Source organism: Periplaneta americana, chromosome 9, assembly GCF_040183065.1.
Source record: "Periplaneta americana isolate PAMFEO1 chromosome 9, P.americana_PAMFEO1_priV1, whole genome shotgun sequence".
NCBI classification, from domain to species: Eukaryota; Metazoa; Arthropoda; class Insecta; order Blattodea; family Blattidae; genus Periplaneta; species Periplaneta americana.
The window spans coordinates 46,289,003-46,311,344 of NC_091125.1; the positions used below are offsets into that span (position 1 = coordinate 46,289,003).

Consider the following 22,342-nt stretch of genomic DNA (forward strand, 5'->3'; position numbering starts at 1 on the left):
TAATGTAGAAAATATTGCTTTATAAGATTTCTATACTGTCCTTCTTTCTCAATTAGTTAAAAAAAAGAATCCGCCTATTTTTTTCTCATTTTAAGCATAACAGGTACTGTAGTAGATTCTGATGGCTTTCAATTTCAACCTGGTCCATCTACATTGGCGCCTGTGACAAGTCATTCGTAAGTATGGAGAGATGGTCATTAATTTTGTCTCTGATACTTTTTAAAATGGGAAAAAGAAGTGAAAATAGCTTGAAGAGACATCACTATTTGAGTCAGAATTATGCATTTGAAATGTTTCCACTGTTTTATATTCAAAATGTAAACCTAAACTGCATATTTACATTTTACTAATAATGAAATTAGTAGTTAAAATACCTTCATGGAAATCACAGTAATAATATTAATTAATTTTAATACCTTTGCTACTTCATGAAACACTTTACTAATATTATTATTTATTTTAGAAATATTAAGAGCGTTTACAGTAATAAATAATATTATTAACTAAAACTTTTATGAAACAGAATAGTAATAAAATTACATACTGTTATTACCTTTTTAGTAATAGTATTAAATTATTACTTTTATGAAACAGGCCTCAGGGAAGAAAATCAATTAATGAAAATGAATGTATTCCCTATTCACGGGTAGAAAAAAAGCAATCTCTTACTAATTGTTTGCTCCATATGAACAGACAACCAAAAAGAGCTACTGGATTAACAACTGTACAGTGAAACCTCTCATTTACGGACGTCGAAAGGACGTAACAATCTGTCCGCATCCGGGAGGTGTCCTTTATTGGGAGGGAGACTCCCCAATCTAACATTAAATTTATAATATGCATTATGTATCCCTTCACACTTTAAATTAAATGTATTAGGCCTACTGTAGTTTAATTCTAAATACAGTCTACTGTACTACAGCAAATTCTTTGCAATTTTGAACTACAGTAGATAAGACCGAAAAAGGAAAATACAGTACTGTGCCATGCAATTTTATTCTAGGTCTACAGTTATGCAGTACTGTAATTTACAGTTTTCAACTTAATCTTTACGTTCAGGTGCCATGTCTCTCGAAACAGAACAACGATTGAAATAAAGAGAATAATCCTACTAACCCTATCATATGTCGAATACAATTTCACGATCGCGCAAACCTTGGACCCATCAGACAGGTTAAATTTTATAATTTTGTTTATCCACCCAATTCCAGCTAACAAGGGGTAGCCGGCTGGGCTAGTGGTAGCCTACGAGACCCTTATTCTCTTTTTTCATGTTAAGGAATTTTTATACAGTTCTCAAAACAAAATTTTCCATTTTTGTAACACATTAGGTCTTGAAATCCAAGTTCTGTCCGCAGTCAGACTTGTGAAACATCTGTCCGTGTCCGTGTCTGAGAGTGTCCGTAAACGAGAGTTAAATTTATCATTATTTCTATATTATTTCAGTCGGGACATAAAAATCTGTCCGCATATGAGTAGTGTCCGTATCTTGGGGGTGTCCGTAAGGAGAGGTTTCACTGTATATGGCAGTGCAGGGATCATATTTATGCGGGTGATGGACTTCTACAGTGATCTATCTTCTGAAGTTGTAAGCAGGGTGAAAACATTTTACGAGAAATATTCTCTTGGAATCTAAGGTTCTGGAGAGTAAGACGAATGCTCTTCGAAACCCATTCTCCTAAAAAATTGGAACATCCTAACAGTGAGATGAAAATTTCGTGACTTGTTCAAAGAAAACTGGCATAATGCACTGAGTGGATTACTAAAAGCCAGAATACTAGTGTACATCAGATAAAGTAAACTCAATCTTTTCCCAAATATAATTAAATATAGATATTTAACAAATGTGTCTCAGTGAAACTTACAGCAGAGTCCGTATAGGCCAGTTTCTATCTGATGCATTTCCAATTCACTGCGGGCTAAAGCAAGGAGATGCACTATCACCTTTACTTTTTAACTTCGCTCTAGAATATGCCATTAGGAAAGTTCAGGATAACAGACAGGGTTTGGAATTGAACGGGTTACATCAGCTTCTTGTCTATGCGGATGACGTGAATATGATAGGAGAAAATCCACAAACGATTCGGGAAAACAAGGAAATTTTACTTGAAGCAAGTAAAGCAATAGGTTTGGAAGTAAATCCCGAAAAGACTAAGTATATGCTTATGTCTCGTGACCAGAATATTGTACGAAATTGAAACATAAAAATTGGATATTTATCCTTCGAAGAGGTGGAAAAATTCAAATATCTTGGAGCACCAGTAAGAAATATAAATGACACTCGGGAGGAAATTAAACGCAGAATATGGGAAATGCCTGTTATTATTCGGTTGAGAAGCTTTTGTCATCTAGTCTGCTGTCAAAAAATCTGAAAGTTAGAATTTATAAAATAGTTATATTACCGGTTGTTCTGTATGGTTGTGAAATTTGGACTCTCACTTTCAGAGAGGAACAGAGATTAAAAGTGTTTGAGAATAAGGTGCTTAGGAAAATATTTGGGGCTAAGATGAAGTTACAAGAGAATGCAGAAAGTTACACAACGCAGAACTGCACGCATTGTATTCTTCACCTGACATAATTAGGAACATTAAATCCAGACGTTTGAAATGGGCAGGCATGTAGCACGAATGGGCGAATAGAGAAATGCATATAGAGTGTTAGTTGGGAGACCGGAGGGGAAAAGACCTTTGGGGAGGCCGAGACGTAGGTGGGAGGATAATATTAAAATGGATTTGAGGGAGGTGGGATATCATGATAGAGGCTGGATTAATCTTGCACAGGATAGGGACCGATGGCGGGCTTATGTGAGGGCGGCAATGAACCTGCGGGTTCCTTAAAAGCCATTTGTAAGTAAGTAAGTAAGTAAGTATAGAACATGCAACCGATCATATCAGAATAGTGCAGGATCACCTTTTAAGTTAACATGGGACAAGACAAACAAAAGACAAGGGACACAGTTCGTGCGGGAAAGTGATATCGTGCTCTTAAATCTCCCTTTTTATACCTCGAATCAAACTTCTGTTTCGAGGATACCTAGCTCAGAAAAATGTCACTTGAGCTAGGATAGAGGGATTAGTTATTCAAATCATTATATATGTAGCAGCACCTATTAACCCGTATTTAACTGCGGCAAACATTACACAATAACTTCATTTCATTTCTACATAATACCCACATATTATAACGAATTAAAACAGAGGCTTACTGAGAACCGGAGTCAGGCTTTGAAACTGTGCAGTCAACCAGAGGGGATAGACTATTTATACAAGTCAGACATACAGAACGTTTTGAAGAACACATTGTGTTTCATTTTCCCATAATCGTAAAACCTACATATAACTTCCATTAAAACGAAGTTGAAATACATATTTCGGCTTACGACGGTTGGAAAGAATTGGGAATAATCGAGATAGTTCTAATAGTTCATTTATGAAAATTTCAAATTTACGAGGGCAATTTCATTTCTTACAATAGAAAACTTATCATTACATCGTTTTTCAACATAGTCCATTTTTGCTACTCAATGCACTTGGTCCATCGTTGCACATGCTCCTTGATGACCTTAGAAAAAAAGATTCTCGGCTGAGCAGCAATCCACGTATGCACTGCTTTCTTCAATTCTTGTCTGTGATGAATCCATGATCCCTTAAGGCATCCTTAAGTGAGCCAGAAAGAAGGAACTCTAATTGGGCGAGATCGTAACTGTATATAGGGTGCTCCAACACTTCGAAATCCAGTTTCTCGATAATTTGAGCAGTGTAGACGGCAGTAGATATGCGGGAGAATATTGTCATGCAACAAGACTACTCCTTCCGACAACAGAAGTCAGCGTTTGGTTCGAATTGCAGGCTTCTGCTCGTTGCTCAGCATCTCACTAACATGCACTGTTTATTGTTGAGCTCGTTTGTAAATTATGTTGCAATACTGGCCCTTGTGAATCCCAGAAAAGTTGAGCATCATCTTTCCTGCAGAGGGTTCATTGTTGAATTTCTTTTTGACTGGAGATTCCAGGGTGCACCCATTCAATGCTCTGACGTTTGCTTTCAGGTTCAAAGTAATGGATCCACGTTTCATCTCCAGTGACTATTCATTTCAAAATCTTCATTAGCACGGCGGTCCATTATGCGTTGGCAGACGATTGTGTTTGTATTCTTCAGTGAGCTGTTTTGGGATCCACCTTGCACAGACTTTATCAAAGTCATGCCTGTTATGAATAATGCCATATGCGGAACTATGACTAATTTGCATATGGTTTACCACTTCATCGACAGTACTCTTCTGTTCGTATGAATCATGGCACGGACTTGCTCAATGTTGGCCTCACTAGTGGATGTGGATGGGCGTCGTGCTCCTTCACGCTTGTCCGACCGTTTTTTAACTTTTCACTCCATTATTTTAATATATATTTTTCAATCAATTTTTTTTTGCCCTCAAAATTTTTTATATTCCGATATATAAGCATAACAAATAGGCCTACTCGTCCACCAAGGACGACTGTCCAGGATATTTCATAACGTTTGGTTCACTTCAGGAGGATCAGATTCAGGACATAATTTTATTATTTATATAAACTAAGCAGAAATCGCTTTGATTCAGAGTTACTGTAGTTTTTGTATTTCACCAACAATATGCTTATCTTTAAATAGAGTTCTTAAGATGAACTCGTATCTGAATACAAATCCTGCATCGTTACATCATAGACCTTATCATTTAAAAATCCCAGGTGTCTGTAGGATTCGCTGGTATTATTCAAAACGTTTTCGGAGAATTTCAATGTCCTCGCTTGCTGTTGAGTAGCAAATGATTTGACCCTCCCCCACTACAAGTAAAAATCAAGGGGATTCATAACGAAAAGCATGAAGGCGAGGCAATGGATCCTCCAAGGCGAATCCATTTATTTGTGACTCAATTTCTTTATAAAGTTCCAATAAACTCGTCTAAAATAAGACAGAGCCTCATCATGTGTAAATTGCAGACAATGAATTACATCAAATGATACTTCGTCCCATAAATGGTTCACATTATCTCTTAAGTAACTGCAGAGAGGTTCTTGTGTTATTCTCCCATTTAAACAATGTGAATTAAATTAATGATAATTCGTATTTTTAAATTGTTGTTGATTTCCTTCATTTTTTCTGCCTATTAATGAGTGTTGTAAACGTTAAGAACACCATTTACAGTGAATGTGGCTTCAATTGATTGAACAAGACTTGTATCTGCCGAAATCAAGCACAAAAAGCTTCTTCTGAAGGTGTTCAAGGAGCCCAAGGAGCTCGTTTTGGGCACTTCTTTTAATGTAAGTAGGACTTCTTTCCAGAAAAATAGAAATAAGGAACTTACAATCAAAGCGAATTCGTGCATAAATTTGTATCTGCTACAGTTTTTCTTATCACTTTTAGGCTCTGAATCTACTTTTAGAGAGGATTTTACGTGTTATGAATATATACAATTCGTTTGTTTTAGGAATGCTTCAGTAGATTTTGTGATATGTACGAGATTGGATACCTCTCTTCCCAGATAACCTAATTTCGAATCCTATAATCGGAGTCACAGTAAAATATAATTTACAAAAATAGAACAGTTTTAAAAAAATTGTTTAGATTTCGAAAAGCACAAATTTAATTGTTTGAACGTTCTTGACAGTTGTACAGGGACATAATTTTATTTTTACTTCAATTTTTATTGTACCTGAGTTTTTGAATGTATTTCACTCCCACCCCTTCTACTAAGGAAGTTCCAACTCCACACAGAACCAAGACCGCAGATAGTAAGCAGTACTGAGTTACTGAGTATAGTACGTTCCAGAAATATGTTCGCGTTTTCCAGTGATGAAAGAGCTTTCAATATTGAATCATAGTTTCGCACAGGTACTGTCCGTTTGCCTACGTCGCATCCCGATTTCCCCCACCTACTACTGCTCGCCCCTCTGTAAAAGCTGGGCTGTCTTAGCTCTTTTCTGAAAACATTAATTTCTCTTAGGAATTGGACGTTTACGTAATATTATACAGCTGTTTAATTTAACTTAAATAAAAGGGCCTCGTTAAGTAATCAACTGTCACGTGATTTCCTCCCTTTCTACAATCCTGCAGCATAACCACTTGGACGGACAGTAGATAGCATGTCTGAGTAATTTTATATTTTCGGGTCGGGCAGAAGTGAAGATTGAATTCACAGTACGTAGAGTAGGTACAGAATTATTTCAACATGAGTTACTAGTACGAAGGACGAAACTGGCAATTGGAATTAGATGCAATAGTCTATAGTGCGATAATATGCACAAAAGAACTGAAGCCTGTATCGAAATGAACGGCCACCATTTTCAAAATTGTGTTTAAATATTCATATCATGATTATTTTTCAATTTAACTTCTTTCTCTATATTGTACGCTAATGTGCTGTAGACAGTATACAATGCATAATGAATACGTTCGCATGGATAACTCACTTCGTGAGTAAAAACACTTATTCTTAATACAGTACTGTACTTTGATTAAAGAAAAACCTAATGAAAATTATCAAACTCAAAATCGCGATATTTCCTAGTTTACGTAAATGGATGAACTACTTTTCTTCCATCCTATACCTAGTAGAGTGATTTGTGTTTTACGCCAGTATCATCGAACTCCAGTCTTGGAGGGGGGAGCAAGCGGTGTTTCCGGTTCTCTAAAGGTATAGACAGGTTAATATTAAAAATGTTAGTAAAAATAAAATGATGTCCCTGTACGTTAATTGTGGTGCTCACACCAAGGAAGGAAGTGGGGCTTTCCGATGTTCTGTAAAACGCATTGTGGTCCACTTTTATCAATTTGCATTTTGCTACGTCCTCGTATGTTAGCACTCCTCGCAATCATGGTTAGTATACAGCAAAGACACGAAGAGTTTCAACGAGTTAGACAAACATCGAGTCTCTTTGAGGCGGTTGCGAACGTCACAGGTGGGTGTATGCAGTATTCTGGCTTGATGAGCACAGTTGATAGGAACTCTGTTATCACAACCAACAGTTCCCACCGCTTGCGCTTCGTATCAATGTGGAATGAAACATGAAGATCACATTATGTCAGGCCTCAGCCTTTTGTTTCGACCAGGCAGGATGAGTGCTATAGAGTATGCCTACAATAAACCTCATTTTAAGAACGCGTGAAATAATTACATTGTGTAATTTGACCGTCCCACAGCGGGGCCAACAGGGGAAAAAGTTGGCAAAAAATATTTTAATGGGTTTTAGGTAAGATATGGGCAGAAAAAAAATATAATAAAATGTTGATAATAATAATCATCATAATCATAATCATAATAGCATTTATTACCTGTTAATAGACAAGTTTTTGATAAACTTAGGCCTACTGGCAAAATATTACAGTTTTAAAAATCTTAAACTAAAATTATAAATTAGTGGATTTAAATTGTACAGAATAATTAAGAATAACAATTAAAATGAACTACACATACATACTGTAGATTTAAACATATAAAATTGGGTATAACGAACATTACATGTGGAGTTCTCAGTCAGAATCTGTAGTATCATCCCTTGACTCATTTTCGGAACTATAGTTAATGCTTGGTGGCAGTAACATATTTATTTTATTTTTACTATCTGACCTTCCAAGGGGCATACCACAACACTTAAAACAATAATAAGAAATTTGTACATTAATAACCAAATTGTAATTGATTGTAAAGGACAACAAATAGCCAATATAAATAGAGGAGTAAGACAAGGGTGCCCATTGTCACCGTCACTTTTTAATGTGTATATGGGCGACATCGTGCTGAAGTGGCAGATGGATTTGAAAGTACATTTTTAAAATAAAAAAAAAAAAAAACAAACTCAGATACGATACTTTTTGCCGATGATCAGGTTTTAATTTGCGCTTCCGAAGATGACCTACAAATGGCAATATTTAAATTAAACAAAATCAACAAAGAAAATAGCTTAATTATATCGGCTACTAAAACAAACGTGTTACCCTTTAGGGGATTAGAAACAATTAGAGCCAAAATCGTGTTGAATGGAAGAATTATAGAACAAATTAATACTTTTAATTATCTGGGCTGCAATATGTGACATGTAAGAGAAGAAGACTTTACAAATAAAATAAACAAATTTAATTATTTCTGTGGGGTAATAAAAATAACTTTAAATACACTAGCAAAGAAACAATATTAAAATTGTATAAAGTTATGGTAGTCCCTATGTTGCTGTAAGGCTCTGAATTCTGGAATCTTACTAAATCCGAAGGAAAAAAAAAGAATCGAGGTGATAGAAATGAGATTTTTTTAGGAGTATAGCAGGTTATACTCTCTTAGACAAGAAACGAAATGAAGACACCAGACTAGAAGTGAATATATTCAATTTAATTGAAAAACTCACAGAATATAGGAATAAGTGGAAGCAACACGTTGAAAGAATGACTCAAGACCGTATTCCTAAATTAATATTCGACTACAAACCAACTGGTAAACGAAACATAGGTAGACCCAAGAAAAGATGGCTTCAACAATTTTAAAATTTATATACTTCATGAGACCGGAACGAGCCAAACAAGGCTTAAACCATGTGGCTGATGATGATGATGATGATGATGATGATGATGATGATGATGACCTTCCAAGGCTTGCCTATAGACACAGAATAACACACAATTTACAATAATGTTTGCACGTGAATGAACACATGAATATGACTTTATTTTAAAATGCAATTCTTCCATGCTTGAAATGTATGGGTCAAATGCAATCAATAGCCTATTAAGCAGATCTTGATTAGTCTCCTCTCAAGATATGTCTGTTGTGAAACGTTCTCTGTATGTTTTGAACACTTTATTACTGGCTTCTTGTGCTTCTTCACTTAATCGTCCAATAGGAAGCAAAGCACTAGAAATTACTACAGAACCGTGAATCAAAATCTTGTGAACGGCTGGTGGCATTGGATACCAAGAATGCTCCTCGATAAATATGTTTGCCGTATCCGAAGCATATGTTCTGAGTTTTTCAGTATGAATGATGTGTCCATTGGCTACTTTTTGCAATATAACTTTGAATCCTTTCATTACTACAACATTAACTCCTGTAAGGGATGACGATTTACAAAAATAACTTCAGTTATACGATAAAAAGTATCATTAGCCGACTAATCGTTGAATGTATCTTCCGCGTCAAAGATACTAGTTCAACTTCCTACGAGTTCAAAGGAAATTTTATTAACGAACACGAAATAAACGGAGGTTTAAATTAATGTACTTTCACACGTCACCACCGTACTAATTATTATTCACTAAAACCCATCAAAATTATTACAACTCTACGAAAATGTTCTACGTTTATTATTTATTATTTCTTTCGATAAATTGTAGAACCGTCATATACGAACATTTATATTAGAGGACGCAAGACCTGTCCTACCCTGTGACCTTATCATGTGCTGTGGTTATATCACCGATGGGTAAGGAAAGGGAAGATAGGTTTTAAACTGAGATGAACTTCCATGTCGGTAGATACGTATAATATCAACCATCATGAAACAAACTCTCTTTCTGATAGCTCATTCTTTTCCCTGTCGCACAGTTCACATGTCAGGTCTCGCCTCCTCATCTATACTTGAACTGAAAAGGTTACAAGACTTATTTGCTTATTTGCTATATATTATGTAGAACTACAGGGACGTCATTTTATTTTTACTAACATTTTTAATATTAACCTGTCTATAACTTTAGAGAACCGGAAACACCGCTTGCTCCCCCCTCCAAGACTGGAGTTCGATGATACTGGCGTAAAACACAAATCACTCTACTAGGTATAGGATGGAAGAAAAGTAGTTCATCCATTTACGTAAACTAGGAAATATCGCGATTTTGAGTTTGATAATTTTCATTAGGTTTTTCTTTAATCAAAGTACAGTACTGTATTAAGAATAAGTGTTTTTACTCACGAAGTGAGTTATCCATGCGAACGTATTCATTATGCAGTGTATACTGTCTACGGCACATTAGCGTACAATATAGAGAAAGAAGTTAAATTGAAAAATAATCATAATATGAATATTTAAACACAATTTTGAAAATGGTGGCCGTTCATTTCGATACAGGCTTCAGTTCTTTTGTGTATATTATCGCACTACAGACTATTGCATCTAATTCCAATTGCCAGTTTCGTCCTTCGTACTAGTAACTCATGTTGAAATAATTCAGTACCTACTCTACGTACTGTGAATTCAATCTTCACTTCTGCCCGACCCGAAAATATAAAATTACTCAGACATGCTATGTACTGTCCGTCCAAGTGGTTATGCCGCAGGATTGTAGAAAGGGAGGAAATCACGTGACAGTTAATTACTTAACGAGACCCTTTTATTTAAGTTAAATTAAACAGCTGTATAATATTACGTAAACGTCCAATTCCTAAGAGAAATTAATGTTTTCAGAAAAGAGCTAAGACAGCCCAGCTTTTACAGAGGGGCGAGCAGTAGCAGGTGGGGGAAATCGGGATGCGACGTAGGCAAACGGACAGTACCTGTGCGAAACTATGATTCAATATTGAAAGCTCTTTCATCACTGGAAAACGCGAACATATTTCTGGAACGTACTATACTCAGTAACTCAGTACTGCTTACTATCTGCGGTCTTGGTTCTGTGTGGAGTTGGAACTTCCTTAGTAGAAGGGGTGGGAGTGAAGTATATTCAAAAACTCAGGTACAATAAAAATTTAAGTAAAAATGAAATGATGTCCCTGTATAAGGATTGAGATAAACGCAGGCCTAATACCGGGACAATGTACCATAGCAGAACATGAGCACCGGATGAGATTTTTTAGCCGGTTTTTTAACGACGCTATATCAGCTACTAGCTTATTCAGCATCGATGGAATTGCTGATATCTTGATGGTATTTCGGGACATGAGACTGAGGATTCGGCATAGCATTATCTGATAGTCTCATTAGAATTGAGGAAAATCTCGGAAATAATCCAAATCAGCCCAAGCGAGAATCGAACACACGTCTGAGCGCAACTTCAAATCGATAAGATATCGTCTGACAAGCAAACATTCTGATGCAGGCAGATAAAAAAGTTATTTTTTTTCTTCCACCATGTTAATAATGTCAAAAGAAGTGCTTATACAAATTTTGGCCACTCGTCCGCAATTCCGAGACTGTCCAGAAAGTGATTTTCCCTGGGCCGTTTACAGAAAAAAGCACATTTGCATGGAAAGATTTATTGAAACAGATACAGCAATTTTTGCGCTATCTGTCAACATATCCTCCACCAGAATTGAGACATTCCTCATATAATGGGATCAATTTTTGTAACCTTGTGTAGAAGACAGCCGCCTGGGATCGAAACCAACGTTTGACAGCCGTCTGCACCTCTCTATCTATCCCATGATATGACAAATGTCTCAATTCCGGTGGGGAATATGTAGAAAAATAGCTCACAATTTCTGTCTGTTGAAATAAATTTTTTCAATGAAATTGTGTTTTCTTTCTGTTAACGACCCCTGGCGAACTTATTTTTATGGCCCTCGTAATTGCGGTCGAATGGCCAAAATTTGTAAAAGCACTTCTTTCGACATTATTAACATGGTGAAATAAAAAAATAACTTTTTTATCTGCCCCCGTTAGAATCTTTACTTGTGAGCTACGCCGCGGTGGCGGGTGGGGATACTCTTTTAGGCCTACAGAAACTCTAGATTATAGCCCTTGTAGAATAAAATGAGAAAACTATTAGTCTAGTATTTAATCTACAAATGTGGTTAATTACATACTACAACATATTTTGTATTGTCATAAATCCGGCACATAGTATACCAGTGTATAGGGTTGTGTATCAGCTTCTACAGCTGCTTAAGGTATCAGAACTATTTCATTAATGAAAATGGAGCTAAGAAAGCGGGGTAGCAGGAAGAGTGCATGGGAGCACGTGATGCAATAGCTGAAATGAAAAAGGGGGAGAATCCTTGGCGAAAATCGATCAGCTTACCTGGACCTACACAACAATAATATGAAATTCGAGAACTGAGAAACGAAGACATCTCTGTCAGAATTCAGGATAATGATCACAGAAAAAAAAAATAATAAGAGAACACGAATAAGATGGAAGAAAACATAATTATATAATCTGATGGAAAACATGTGAAATCATTATATGGCAAAAGTGGTGCTATGATAAATCAGAAAATTCAGGTGATAGATTAAGTGCGTGGAGAACACCTGACAGTGATTTTGTTAAGTCAGATGGGAAGCCTCTAAATGACTGGGCTCTGGGTGTGTCATTAAAATAATGTTAATGTTTTACTTTTGATATTATTTTATCTAATAAACTGTCGGCAAAACAAAGTATTATTTTTATTTATGTATTTTCAAAATTTTCTAAGTAAACCAATATGGGCATTCTCATCAAGACAGAAACGAAACCTTGCAGGAGAGGAAAGAGATTATAAAAGGAAAGGAAATTAACGACTTACATCTTTGGAAGACGTAGAAGTTCTCGGAAACAATGTGTAGCTTTCAGTCCCTAGCTAGAAACCCCAGCTTACATCCGACTAACAGGGGGAAGTGAGAGGATAAAATGTGTCGCATAGCGTGCTGGCATGCATTCTCAGGTGGAATAACCCACCATCATTCCAGAGCCAATGTACAGATTAAGAAGGAATACCGGGACGGCTTAATATTTCCAATGTACTGGGTGTGTGTAGGCTTTATATTTCTTTCCAACAGTTGGTACTTACTTTATTATCCTGACCCAAACGACTTCTCAAGGAGTCACGCTATATTTGCCGTTCAAATCGTTGCTTATTTCAGTTCGCATGGAGATGAGCCTACACTCGGCACTGAACATTATTATTTTATTACTAAAGGACTGTTAAATAATTTAAATAAACAACTACTGCATTTTACTGTGTTAATGTTAAACTATATTGTTATTTTACCTTAATTGAGTAGTTTCGTTATGGTGTGCACCATCTTCTGAATTATACTCAAGTTCCTCGCTATCTTTTTGGTTTCCTGTTGTCGTAGTGGGGTATGTTTATGATTAGTAATGTTTAGGACGAAGCATTGTATGCCGTTACATTGCGCTTCATGCTTTTCTATTAATTTACATGACGTCGAAATGTTTCAAATGGATCCTTCAATTTAAGTTGCAAACTAGATTGTAAGTATAAACTTTCTGATAACAGGAAGTTGAGCCAGTCATGAAGCATTTCGCACAATTTATACATTTTATTAATGCCAATGATAAAAGTTAATTAAAGTGTACTCAAGCCCTAAATGAGAAGAAATTTTTAGCAAATTGATATTAAAGTTTAAATAGATAATACGGATTAAAGCGTTACCTTTAATGTAATTTTACATGTTATAAGGGCTACTTCCAACATCACGTAGCACAAAGTCTATTCTAAACAAGAGTTAAATAAATTAACACTTTATTAAGCATACTTATTAATTTTCCTTTCTATTGTATGACGGTCTGGACTTGCGTAGACGACCCACATGTTAAGTATGTTTATTCAGTACTGCCGCGAAATTGGATTAAACCGTAAATTGCTCTTGAAGAGAGAATTTAAAAGGAATATGCCAACCCGTGCAAACAAGAAAACACACGGTCCTCTATTAAAAGTACGCTTACGGGTTTGTTTTCGAATTTGGGTGAGGTGAAAATGAATGTTCGTTTACTAGATGTGACTAATGGAAATCTTGTTGATAGCAGTTATGACTCTCATCAACACCACAAATATCACCGCTACTCCGCGGCGCTTAAAGCCCTTGAAGAGTCTTGACCTAACTCCATATACTGGTTTTTATACAGAGTGTCTGTAAATTAGTCCTGCAAACTTTGGTATAGAATAACTTTTTAAACACTTTTTGTTAAGGAACAAGTAAGCTGCGGCGACGTTTCTTTCCATTGCTAGGTTTATGTCATTAATTAGGCGATCTTACAGGAGATAGTAAGATATTTGAAAATTAATTAATGCATTTAATAAACAAGTCATTAATATTTCATATAGTAAGTTCGCCAAAACCATAAACAAAACAAAAAAGGTAAGGGAAAACACTTACTCTAGTGTTAAATTAGCAATTTGAACCCAACACACTGCAGTAAATTTGTTCCGTAACAAAAAATTTATAGAAAAGGTCATCTATCCGATTCAAAAAACTTTGTCGGTCCAATATAGAGACACCTTTAGATCTGAAACTATACGGACGTACAGTAGACACGAAGTTGAATCGACACACCTCTGATCTATACATAAAGCAACAGAGCACATTAGATTGACAAGGAATAAACATCAATGTGTCTGACAGCTTTCGCATTCATAACTATCTTTTTTTTTCAGAGTTTTCCGTAACTGTAAGACAAACGCCATTAATACATGGAGAATTCTCGGTTTCACCTTACTATCAATTTCATCGACTCTAAATAAATCTTGTAGCTTATACTCCGTCATGAAATAATAATAATAATAATAATAATAATAATAATAATAATAATTAGTTATTAGTTCTTCTTGTTAACTGTAGACCACGCAGTCATATAGATATACGCTACGGGCGAAGTGCAGATTTAGTGCTGCAAAGGAGGCAGCGTTTTTCCGTGAATATGTTTACTAAACTTAAGATTTTTTTAAGAAATGTAAATGGCCACAGTGTAGGCTTGAAAGAATAAATGTAACTTATTTTATACAGATTAAATTATTTTTACATCATAACTGCGTATACTTTATTAGCATAACCAAAGCTGTTTTATGTAAAAAAAATACTGGTCTTTGCCAAAGAAATGCTGGTCTTTTCATAGTGTTTTCTGCATAGAATAGAAGTGTTGTCACCTATCACTGGTGCAAAAACAAAGGTTTCTTGCTAATTTGATAAATTCCGAAGTTTACAATTTCTTTTCTCAGCAACTGGTTGTGAACCAGTTTTAAGAATATTTATGTTTGTGTTTGTAATATTAGAAGATTGTTTCGTTTTCGTTTCTGTACTCTTCAATTCGCATATAACTTGATTTATCAACTTTCGTATTTTCATTTAATTCTTCTTCTTTTTTACGCTTCCTATATGCTCGTATGTAAGCTTCTTGTTTGTTTTAATGTACATTTTATGTCAGATATATTGATGATGTTGCGTCACAGCATATGACGTCACATTTATTAGATAACAACCAAGCTTGTATAGTGGCGATCTTAATAAATACATTAATATGATTATTAACTTAACTCAATACCATCTGAGTTTTTTTCTGTATGCCTGAGGCTTATTGTCTTACCACTCCATTCTGTGAATGATTGGGTAGCCGAACAGCCACACTCTTGTACAAGTACAGCACTCCGCATTGGGAACTTAACCCGGGTTGTGGTATGGATGATGACGAAGATGATATGAGAATTAATGATGACGAAATGAATCCGAGATCCAACGGGGAAAACTACCCATACATTCTGCTTCAATTGGTTGAGGAAAACCCCGGAAACATCCCAACCAGATAACTTGTCCCAACCAGGATTTGAATCGGGGCCCGTTCATTTCACAGTGAGACGCGCTAACCGTTACTCCACAACGGTGGACAACAGAAAACAGATTCTGAACACCCGTAAAATTCTACGCATTTCATAGCCAATATGTATAGATTCATATCCTATTGTTTAGGAGTACGAGCGCTTAAATGAGCTTATTCTGGTGAAATTTTACACATTGTTTTAACCTGTAATAAATTTACTGCATTAAATTTACAATAAAACATCTTAGACATCCTTAAAACTCTCTATTTTCTGCATATATTACATATACGCAGGTTTTAACCTTCTAGCTTTTATTGTTGTTGAGCTATTAAGCTTCGAACAATTCCTATACTCTTAGAAATCTACATGTATCTACCTCGCAGATAGATGTATTCACGTCAACATTCAAGACACACAGCGCCTTGCTGAAGCGATAACCAGCTAAACGAGCTTGCAGTGCAGTAGCAAAGCTTCTGCAGTTTCGGGCCTTCTTTCTCACTTGCCTTTCTGTACGTATGTGGTTGCATGTGCATCGGCTCGCAGAATTTAATTATCTCCCGAGAAAGCTCTGTCAGACAGATATATCTATCTACAGGAGCGGTGACCAAAACTCGAAATGCAGTGATTACATGCGGCAGGCAGCCTGTGAAGTAAGGAGACGGAGGAAAGGTACTTGGCTTGAAAACTACACCAGTGGTGGCTCTTGTAGTAACATCTTGATCAATCCCGCGGATAAAAATCTCAAGCTTTCCTGTATCAGTAATGTCACTGCTGTCATCAAGAACCAGTGAATAATATACGATTTTTCTTGTTTCTTTTTTAACCTTCCTCTTGAATATAATCAGGAATTTTCTAAATTCTTCTCTCGATAATTGGTCCAGAAATTCGTAGTTTTTCAAAATTAAAAACTTCTTATGGATGACTTATTTAAGTTATATTAATCATTACTCTTTTTAGAACTTCTCCTCTATTAAAAGGCTTTAGAGCACGAGATATTTCAAACCCCATTAGGTAGCTGACTTCCTTACATTTATTTACATCATCTTTCTCTTCATGGCTATGATTTAAAACTTATGTCAATTCCTGGCGTTTAACAGTTAACATAATAGTGAATCAGTTTTTCTACAATATTATTATTACGTGAATAACTAAAAATAGTTACCCTCATCTAAAGATTAAGAAGATCAAAATTGTGATAAAGGCTACTAATTTTATCCTTCTACGGAGAAGATCTAAAAATATCAATATTCATGCACTTACAGAAGAATTATAGAAACACATACTTAATGGTCAGTAATGGTGATGATAATAATAATAGTAATAATAATAATAATAATAATAATAATAATAATAATAATAATACATTACCCAGCGTGGCAATTAATGTTTTTATATACTCCTAATTGAACCGTTGTGCAAAGTAAACATATTACATTTTGTCCGACAGAACAACAAAAAAGTTCTCCTTCTCATTTTTTTACGAAACCACCTCTTACTGCTTGTAGAGACAGAGTTTGCAGAGAGACATGATACCGCCACTGCTTGCCTTCAGTACGTGAATGAAAAAAACAGCAATGTACAGGAAACTCCTCGTACCCGTTTGAATGTCTGTGATTACATGATGTAATCACAACACCCGCTTTGGTCACCGCTGATCTACAGTATAATCATTTTAGTATTAGGCCTATATATGACATTCGTAAAAATGTTACGAACTTTTGTATCGGAAGAAGTAAATACGAGTACTATCTACGTCACTGCAATTCTATATTCAATTGTGTTTATTTTCCAAAATTTCAGATTGGAGAAACAGAGTTTAAAAGGTTCAGTTGTTTCCATAATTAGGATACGAACCTCTGGTACTAGTAGAGGAAATATAAAGAAGTGGTATGATATTATGAAATCATGTCATAACTATAACGTCCTTCTTGTGAGTTACTGGCAGGAAAAAATATTTTTACTATGCCTATATCAGGTAGTTACGCAACACGAAATATATTTCCTAGTAGATGCAGAATAAAAGTTGCCTGTGGTATCATCAAGGATATCAAAGAGGATGGGAAGTTCACTTGCGAATGTCCCCATTCAAACTGGTCATTATTTCGAGCACAAATTGCGATATGTTCAAGTTCGACCAATGTTATGTGATGAAGGACCATGCAAATTATAATATATTGATATAATTTAATAATACCTTACGTGTGGTTTTGGGCGTAATAGATTGATTATTGATAAGATTTTTTGTATTCGACAGATATTGGAGAAAAAGTGGGAGTATAAGGGTACAGTACATCAGTTATTCATAGATTTCAAAAAGGCATATGACTAGGTTAAAAGAGAAGTTTTATATAACATTCTTATTGAATGTGGTATTCTCAAGAAACTAGTTCGATTAAAATGTGTCTCAATGAAACTTACAGTAGAATCCGTATAGGCCAGCTTCTCTCTGATGCTTTTCCAATTCACTGCGGGCTAAAGCAGGGAGATGCACTATCACCTTTATTTTATAACTTCGCTCTAGAATATGCCATTAGGAAAGTTCAGGATAACAGAAGGGTTTGGAATTGAACGGGTTACATCAGCTTCTTGTCCATGCGGATGACGTGAATATGTTAGGAGAAAGTCTACAAACTATTAGGGAAAACACGGAAATTTTACTTGAAGCAAGTAAAGCGATAGGTTTGGAAGTAAACCCCGAAAAGACGAAGTATATGATTATGTCTCGTGACCAGAATATTCTACGAAATGGAAATATAAAAATTGGAGATTTATCCTTCGAAGAAGTGGAAAAATTCAAATACCTTGGAGCAACAGTAACAAATATAAATGACACTCGGGATGAAATTAAACGCAGAATAAGTATGGGAAATGCCTGTTATTATTCGGTTGAGAAGCTTTTGTCATCGAGTCTGCTGTCAAAAAATCTGAAAGTTAGAATTTATAAAACAGTTATATTACCGGTTGTTCTGTATGATTGTGAAACTTGGACTCTCAGTTTGAGAGAGGAACAGAGATTAAGGGTGTTTGAGAATAAGGTTCTTAGGAAAATATTTGGGGCTAAGAGGGATGAAGTTACAGGAGAATGGAGACAGTTACACAACGCAGAACTGCACGCATTGTATTCTTCACCTGACATAATTAGAAACATTAAGTCCAGACGTTTGAGATGGACAGGGTATGTAGCACGTATGGGCGAATCGATAAATGCATATAGAGGTCGGAGGGAAAAAGACCTTTGGGGAGGCCGAGACGTAGATGGGAGGATAATATTAAAATGGATTTGAGGGAGGTGGGATATGATGATAGAGACTGAATTAATCTTGCACAGGATAGGGACCGATAGCGGGCTTATGTGAGAGCGGCAATGAACCTGCGGGTTCCTTAAAAGCCATTTGTAAGTTGTAAGTACATTACCGCTACTTAAAATTTCAGAATCATTTAATTAATTTCAACAGACATCTCAAATTCATACATGAAACAAGCGTCTCCTAAGTATTTGATAATATAATGCAAATTATTGTATTAATTCTTACAGCTCGTGACAGGGACGTTACTGCAAAAAATTCCTAATGTCATACATATGTAACATTGTTTCTTTTATATCTTTCCATTAATAACGCGTAGAATAGGAGAAGTCTGATTTTAGTGACGAAAGCATCTTGCATTTCAACTTCCGTGGAAAGTGGTTAAGAAGAGTGATCGAGAAAGACTCAGGCATAAAACAGACAACACAATGATTTACTGTTACGACAACGTGAGCCACTTACGTATTTAGAACTAACTTTAATTACTGTCCGTTGACATTTCTTCAAATACGCGCATGGAAAGATGTTTTATTCCTCGATATAAAAACTGCTATTTATTCATATTTCGGTCTGCTTTCATATTTAACACAGTTCAATAACATTGTACTTAATTTATTACAAATATATAGTAATTTAAACCAAAATATATAAATATTGTAGTTCAGTTGGCAGAGCACTGCCTTACGACGACAGTGAATCCCAGATCATATCCCGGAGTTGGATTGTTGATGAACAAATCTAAGGTTGAGAGGGTTTTCTCGTGGTTCTCTCGTTTTCTTTCTTAATTTCCGCAATTCCCCTTTCATGATCACTTTCATTACGAAAAACAGGAAACCACTTGTGTTTGTGTGGCACAAGATCGGCCTTCAGACATGGTGTGTATTCCTCTCAATTTATCCAAACATTGATAAATGAAAGTGGTGGTAGATTCTAGACGACTCATAGATCAGCATCAGGCGCACCGGAGTCCCTAAGGACCTCACACCCTGACGCGGATATGATTCAAGTATACGATTCAGCAGACTACCACCAGTGTAATTTTATTCAGAGTTCTCAGCTGGAGAAAAATGCGTGGCGCAGCGGATGGTGGAACGGGCTTAGCCGACTACACAACTGGCACGCAACTCGATATCAGGTGCATAGAAGCCTATTTGGGCTGAAATGTTTAGGGATCCTCCTCATTTCTGCTTGATAATTAGCAATATCAATGCCAATGGTACTTTCGATTGAGATCCTGGCTGATATGTACCTCTGTTACCAGGCAGTACAGCTCACTTGACGATTCATTACCATAATATCCGTTTCATCATATCTCGGTAATCTCTACAATTTATAAGCAAATTTATAATTAATTAAAGTTAAAGAGTTTGCTTAACTTTCATCCAAAAAATCTATTATAAATCGACAAGTTAATGATACCGCCGCCAAAAGTAAATTGAAACAGACGTTATTAAAGAAAATCTGTCCCACAACCAGCTAGGTAACTGAATTACGGACGGTTTGGTTGGGAAGTACACACACACTATGCACATACAACGGCTGATCTTCCATTACTGACCGGCGTCGAATTACTTGTAAATTGCAAACAAACGAATGATAATCATGACAGGTCAATGCAGAGTTCTAAAAAAATATATATATTTCTTTTTATTTATATGAAGTACGTATAAACTACTGTGATGCTGACACTTAGAAGAAAATACGAATTGTCGACATATCTCATGTCGAAGGAATAATTTTGTGTTTATTAGTCTCTCTATCCGTTCGTTATCCTGTTCATTACACGTTGAAAAATACAGTAAAGTTTATCCGGAAATATTACAAATATTCAGAAGTCAAGGGTATTGTGGATTCATATCGTACCAGTACGGACGAATTGCTTTCTAAAAAATTGTGCACAATACACGTGTTAAAAATGATTTCATTTCGTTTGCAGTTATTTCTAAAAATCGGCTCATTCATTCATTCATTCATTAATTCATTCATTCATTCATTCATTCATTCATTCATTCATTCATTCATTCATTCATTCATTCATTCATTCATTCATTCATTCATTCATTCATTCATTTTATTCCATAGATCTTACATGAGCAATGAAGCTTTAAGATGTGGAACAAGTCAACATTTTACAATATTACAATTACAATTTTTACAAATTTTTATAGTTTTACAATTTAGTAATTTTCTACAATTTTTACAATTTTGTGCAATTTTTACTTTTTTTTTTGGTGGGGGAAACCTCGGAAAAACCCAACCAGGTAATCAAATCAAAGGGGTTGATGCCAAGGACTCGCCATAGACCATCCGGCTTCAGTCCCACGGCTGGGGAAAACCTCGGAAGAAACCAAAGACCAAAGGGGGATCCAACCCAAGCCCGAACGCAGCTCCGGATCAGCAACCCAGCTTGCGGGCTAGTTTCAGAAATATCCCTACTCAAAAATTAAAATGCAATTTTAAACACTTGTATCGTAAATAATAATCGTAGAATCTAGTTTTTCAGTTTTTACACTCTGCTACCCAAATAAGTGATAATTCTTACATGTTCAAAGTTTTTATTACTTAAGGTTAGTTTGACACTTGTGTACATTTACTTTTAAAATCAGTTAATTTTAATGGAACTATTATATAGGCTACTTTACTAACTTGTTTGGTCACTTCTGCATTGTCACACATTCCAAGATATAGCTTTCCTGAAAATGTAAGAGGGCTTGGCAAAACAAAGAGTCAAGGTGACTGCAATAAATATTCCCTGTCCACAACATATATATGAATAACGACATAGTCTTAATATTCCCTTCTCTTAATAACAATGGGTACACACGTTACAGTTAGAGAAACATGAACCTACACGATTCCTTTCGTATAAAACATAAATATATAAAGAAAGGTCTTATTAAAATGTAAGTAATTTTAAGTCCAGCAAGAAATACAATATTTATATATTCATCATGCTCTCTAAGTTAAGAAGTTAGTTTCTTACCTTCATCATGCATATCTCTTTCAATTGCCAGGGTCGTGGGCTCCTCTGGTTGGTTGTTTTCTCATCGCAGCATCATGAATAGCTTAGAACGGTGCCAACATTCCTATCCAAATAGTGCGTAGACGGCATAGTCTGATTGCAATCTGCGAAAAGATTTGAGATGTAACGTATTAATTCATCTTAATGGTTCAGTGGTGCTATATCGCTACTCCAATTGTCAGCCTTGCACGTACACGGTTGACGTATTAAGTCCAAATTTGTATCTTCCATTAGTAAAATTGTGGAAGACTCTCATACAATCTATGATATACATAGTTAGATGACGTTAAAAACATTGTTTTATGTATGTAAGTAAGTAAGTAAGTAAGTAAGTAAGTAAGTAAGTAAGTAAGTAAGTAAGTAAGTAAGTAAGTAAGTAAGTAAGTAAGTAAGTAAGTAAGTAAGTAAGTAAGTAAGTAAGTAAGTAAGTAAGTAAGTAAGTAAGTAAGTAAGTAAGTAAGTAAGTAAGTAAGTAAGTAAGTATGTATGTATGTATGTATGTATGTATGTATGTATGTATGTATGT

The 22,342-nt window shown here is 35.6% G+C and overlaps 1 protein-coding gene across 1 annotated transcript in view; it reads right to left on the bottom strand.

Annotated features, from left to right (window-relative positions):
• LOC138705885 (transient receptor potential channel pyrexia-like) overlaps positions 1 to 21,900 on the bottom strand; it is a 167,487-nt gene extending 145,587 nt beyond the window's left edge. The window contains exon 1 of the mRNA XM_069834614.1: positions 21,778 to 21,900. The gene's annotated coding sequence lies outside the window, so the exon portion shown is untranslated. The remainder of the gene's footprint in view (positions 1 to 21,777) is intronic.
• Between the last annotated feature and the right edge of the window lie 442 nt (positions 21,901 to 22,342).